This window comes from Dipodomys spectabilis, unplaced genomic scaffold (genome assembly GCF_019054845.1).
Source record: "Dipodomys spectabilis isolate Male_0828 unplaced genomic scaffold, ASM1905484v1 ptg000241l, whole genome shotgun sequence".
In the NCBI taxonomy this organism is placed as follows: domain Eukaryota; kingdom Metazoa; phylum Chordata; class Mammalia; order Rodentia; family Heteromyidae; genus Dipodomys; species Dipodomys spectabilis.
In genome coordinates, this window is record NW_024870918.1 from 1,534,668 (window position 1) to 1,539,208 (window position 4,541).

The window sequence follows — 4,541 nt, forward strand, 5'->3', positions numbered from 1 at the left end:
TTAGTGTGTGTGTGTGTGTGTGTGTGTGTGTCTTTTCGTGGTACTTTGGGTTTGAACTCAGGATCTACCGTGGGAATTCCACAACTCCCCATCTCTCATTGTTTTCATAGTGTAGGGGCTTGTGGAATGCATTCTCTCTTCTCTTTCTTTTAATCACCCCAAACCAAGGAATGTTTTAACCTCTAAAAACAATCAATTTTTTTACTCCTTTAATGGGAAAACACCAGAAATCCCATGTGTGCTCCTGATTCCTGAGCAGCCATCTTGGTCTCCCACAGAGATGTCAGGAGCTCCTGTAGAGTTTGGAGCACTGATTTTCTTGTGTGATCTTCACCACAGCACTACGAGGTCATCGTCACAGCCCTACGAGGTCATCGTTGTCGGCGTCATTGGTGACGTTATCTCTGGTGAGGAGGCTGGAATTCTGAGGATCGAATCAACTTGCCAGAGGTCAACAAATTCAAAGGTGAAAAGAATCTTAGAAGTTGTCTAATTCAGCTCCTCCACTGCCTACTCCATTTTGCAAATTAAAAACAAAAAACCTAGAATGGGATATTTCCAAGACAGTACAGCTTAACATGAACTTGTTGCTTCCCGGCCCAGCTCTTCATCTTTTCTGATACTCCGCCTTCCTAGGGCATGTCAATGTGAGGGTCTTTGTCAAGGGAGCCAGAGAAACCCCTGAGACTTCTGGGAAATTGTTGAGTACAACGTGAGGTGAGAGGAAATATGATGAAACATTAATAAGAATTTGAAAAATAACTTGTGTTGGAGGAACGACATATAATTGTTGAGGTTTCTTTTCCAAATTAACTAACGTAGCTTTGGTTTTGATCAAAACCCATCTGTTTCCTACCTCGTTATATGCTTTACTGGATAGTTATATATAGAACATTATAATTTGAAAATGTTGTCATAATATTGTTGGCTGAATACATAATCTAGTGTGTGGCTGGAGGTCAGATTATTAAGGATTTGTGTACTATATATACCGGTCCTTGGAAGTATTGTCTGAGACTTTTCAATGAGATATGAAGTATTTTTAAACCTTTTTTTAAATTTTTAGAGGTACTGGGTTTTGAATTTAGGTCATTTGTGCTTCTTAGATAGATATACGATCACTTGAGCCACTCCTGCCCTCTTTGTTCTGATGATTTTTGTGGTAGGGTCCTGCTTGGTTATCCCAGGCTGAACTATTAATGCTTCTCACCATAGCTGGAATATCAGGCATAGACCATCATACCCAATTCAGTCTGAAAGCTTTACTACATGCTTAAGTTGTCAATCCCACATGCATATGAAAGGAACATCTTCACTGAGGAAATGTAGCATTCAAAAAGTGTTTCCCAGGAGTAGTGTTATAGCTAAAGTGGTAGAGTGCTAGCCTTGAGCACAAAGAGGATTTAGAATAGCTCCCAGGCCCTGAGTTCAAGCCCCAGGACTGGCCACAAAAACAAACAAACAAACAAAACCCCCCGAGTCTTTCTCTATACTATAGTACCAGTAGGTTACTGAAGCAGAAAATTAGTTTTGCACAATTTATTGGAAAATGGCTTTCAAAATGCCTTCAAATTAAAGGTCATGTTCTAACCACCCAACACATTGTGAGATATTCAACGCTGAACTCAAGGAATCTTCCTTTCTGAAGAGGATCAAGTGGGCATGATGAGAGTTGTTTCTTAAGGTGTGCCACCGAGTTTCAATCCTTATATCCAAAATAAGTTTCTTCTTTTTGGTGGCACCCAAAAGTTTGAACTCAGGCCCTCACACCTGCTAAGAAGATATTCTGTCATGTGAGCTGCTTCGCCAGCCTCTTTTGTATTGGTGATTTTCACAGTGATCTTGGCCATCTAGACCTGTACTGTGATCCATTTATTGATGCTTCCTGTTGTCACTGGGATAACAGGAATGAGCAATTGTACTCAGCCACTGTGATTCCCTCATAGCTTGAAATGAGCGGCTCATACTACCATGCCCCGCCGTTGGTTGAGATGGAGTCCACATGAACTTTCACATCCAGGATGATCTCAAACTGCAGTCCTCTCATTTCTGCCTCCCAAGTAGTTGGGATTACTGGCTGGAACAACTACACCCATCCAAAACAAGTTTCTTTTTAGAAGTAGTACATTTGACCAAAAGAAAAAAAAAAAGCTTTGGAAATCTGAAGATGGGACTTTGCACACAACCTCTCTGCTCTGTCAACATGTAGACTTGGGCAGCTGGTTTAGCTTTGTTGTTGTTGTTGAAAGAGAAGGCTCTGTAAGGAGCCTAAGGAAGGTTGATTCTGCTATACTGTGTGGCTACAACTTCAAGTTCCTCTGGTTGTGGTGATTTGGAAAGCTACAATTTAGGATTGTGGGGTAAGCCTAGCGGTAGAGCTCATGAGGGTATCTTCCCAGGGATAGCCCTGCATCTGTGAAGGTAAGACTCAGCAGCCACACATAGTAGCACTGGATGAAGCCTGGAAATTCCAGACAGAAGGACTCCTGAAGCTCTCGTTTGTCTACATAGATCTTTGAAGCTCCCGGACATTTTATGATTAGTGTGTAACAGTGGGAAGGAGAATGGCTGGGTCTAGATTTTCTTCACAAAAGGATAGGTTTAGGCCCAAGGAATTGATTTGTTAAAAAAAAATTAAAAGCTTTATGATCAGTTTAGCTTAAATTTTAGATAGCTTATATACTGTGCTACTGAGGAAAAGGGATCATTTTACTAACAATTCAAGAGTATGTTCTTTAAAAGGATCTCATTTTTTCTTTAGAAGAACAAGCTCTTTCCTCAGTAAGAAAGAGAGAGAGAGAGAGAGAGAGAGAGAGAGAGAGAGAGAGAGAGAGAGAGAGAGAGAGAGAGAGAGGGAGAGAGAGAGAGAGCACAAAACTCTTAACCTTAGAAAGTTGATGTGACTTACATCATTCTCAATAATACAGTCTTCCTTAGAGAATTGCAGCAGGGTGTCCGGGGTTGGGAAGAGGCCTTTCCGATTTCATGCATCTCCTGTGACCCTTCCGATCTTAGAAGAACTGCTTATTTTCATGACAGCTTTTGCATGAGAGAATTTCAGAGCCAACCAAAGAGATTGCCAAAACGTCGAGTTCAACCTCAAATGTAATTAGATAAAAGGAATCAATTCATAATGCAGCATGAAATTCTACAGCCACATTTTTTTTTAAAAAAGTAGAAAATATATTCTTCAGATAATCTAGAAAGTTGTTCTCCAATCCAGCAAACATATGTTCAACGGTACTTTAAATTTCTCCTTGGCATAGCACTCAAGGTCTCAAAAATCTGGCTGACCTGTCTGCTTCTCCTCCTCCTGCTGGTCTCCCGAGTTGCAGTCATTCAGAATTCTTTCCCTTTTCTTATACCATCATGCCTGTAATTCTTGGTTTGCTGTTTCTCTTTCAGGATGACCTCTCTCCCCTAGTGACCTCCAACTCTAAGGACCTGGCGTACATCTCCCTTGCCACTTGTTTTGCCCTCAGTTAGCATGATTCAGCTCTACTTTTCCTAAATGGGTCACATTGTATTCTAGTATTTGTGAAAGGTTTTTATAGCCATCTAGGCTAGAAATGCCAAAAGAACATGACCGCTGTGTAATTCATCTACAGATTCATAGTAGATTATTAAACAACTCTGCAATAAATGAAAACATCCATGAGTGAATTCTATGAACCGTGACAAGAGGACAGTAGAATAATCTACAAGAGTCAGATGTGGTCTTTATCCTGTAGATTATAGTCCTAAACAACAACCATGTTAACCTTACCTTTGTTCAAAGACAGAGCTCTAAGCCTTGTACTGGAGATATAAAAAAAAAAAAAAACTTCTATGGAAATTATAAGCCTAGAAATGAACACATATTCAACAAGCATTAATTTTTTTTCTTCATTCAGCAGTAAGATTCGGGTGGAAAAGACAGAATTTAAGTTGGGGTTTGAAAAATGAGCAGCAGTAATGCTTGGAAAAGCTGTTGGAAATGCTCAGAAAGTGTTGGTAAATGTAGAGCCACAAAAACATGATGCATTAGGGAAATAATGGCAATCTAATTTGGTTGGAGCCTGGCGAGAGGAGATAGTAGGAGATTTATCTAAAAGACCTATATTGAGAACAATAAAAAAAGCTTTCTATTCCATGGTGAAACAATGAGGAGCTGTTGAAGGTTAGGAAACAAGGTGTGAAATATCTATTAATACGTGTGCTTTGTGAGGACAGAATGAGATCCTCCATGAGCTTGCAATGGTGGTTGGCACATCGGAAGAACTCAATGATTATTTGCTGTTATAATTAGATACTTTCTGAGAGAAGACATACGGTAGGAAGAGATCAAAGTCAAGAGCAAAAAGTAAGCTATAGCCACAGTTTAAATAAGCTAACTATGAACTGTGCTTTAAGGAACTGTGTCTTCAATAGAAATAAATTTTATTTGGTATTATCTCTTGATTTGTATATTCTATGGAACATTGCCTTTAAATTATGTCCTCACAATTTTCACTTGATAACTGTTATTATTGGGGGATGGGGGAAAGGACAGGACCTAGGAT

General features: G+C 39.7%; 1 long non-coding RNA gene across 1 annotated transcript; it reads right to left on the reverse strand.

The window, feature by feature from the left end:
- Window positions 1–249: 249 nt before the first annotated feature.
- Window positions 250–3,481, reverse strand: LOC122124701. The gene is made up of 3 exons (XR_006150612.1): window positions 3,295–3,481; window positions 2,909–3,098; window positions 250–424 (listed from the first exon to the last, which is right to left on the reverse strand). It is a non-coding gene; the product is annotated as an uncharacterized LOC122124701 (long non-coding RNA).
- Window positions 3,482–4,541: the final 1,060 nt, after the last annotated feature.